Source organism: Penaeus monodon, chromosome 21 (genome assembly GCF_015228065.2).
Source record: "Penaeus monodon isolate SGIC_2016 chromosome 21, NSTDA_Pmon_1, whole genome shotgun sequence".
NCBI classification, from domain to species: domain Eukaryota; kingdom Metazoa; phylum Arthropoda; class Malacostraca; order Decapoda; family Penaeidae; genus Penaeus; species Penaeus monodon.
In genome coordinates, this window is record NC_051406.1 from 25,804,779 (window position 1) to 25,805,222 (window position 444).

Genomic DNA, 444 nt, shown 5'->3' on the forward strand with positions numbered 1-444 from the left:
AAAAGAATAAAGACGTCATAGGTAGGGATAGATAAGAGTGCTAAGGACGAACATTTTTTTTAAATGCTGAAAGAAGATTTTTAAAAAATGATGGAAGAATGATCAAGTAGAAAAAGGAAATTAAGAAATAAATGTAACGCGAAAGAATGGTAAAAAATGAAGCATTATAAGGTTAAGAAAATGATAAGGGCACCAGAATGGCTAAAACGCAGTCGGAGGAGACAAGGTGGAGACGAGAGGGGCAAGGGGGGAGTATGGGCGGGGAGGGGGAGGCGAATAGAGAGGGTAGGGAGAGAGGGGGTAGGACGGGGAGGGAATAGGGAGAGGGGGACAAAGAAAGAAATATTCTCAGGGGAATCTCAAGAAATCTTGTTATGCTCTTTTGTGATATTTCTCCCTCTCTCCCTCCCTCCTCCACTCCCCTCCTCCCTGCCGGTCAACCCA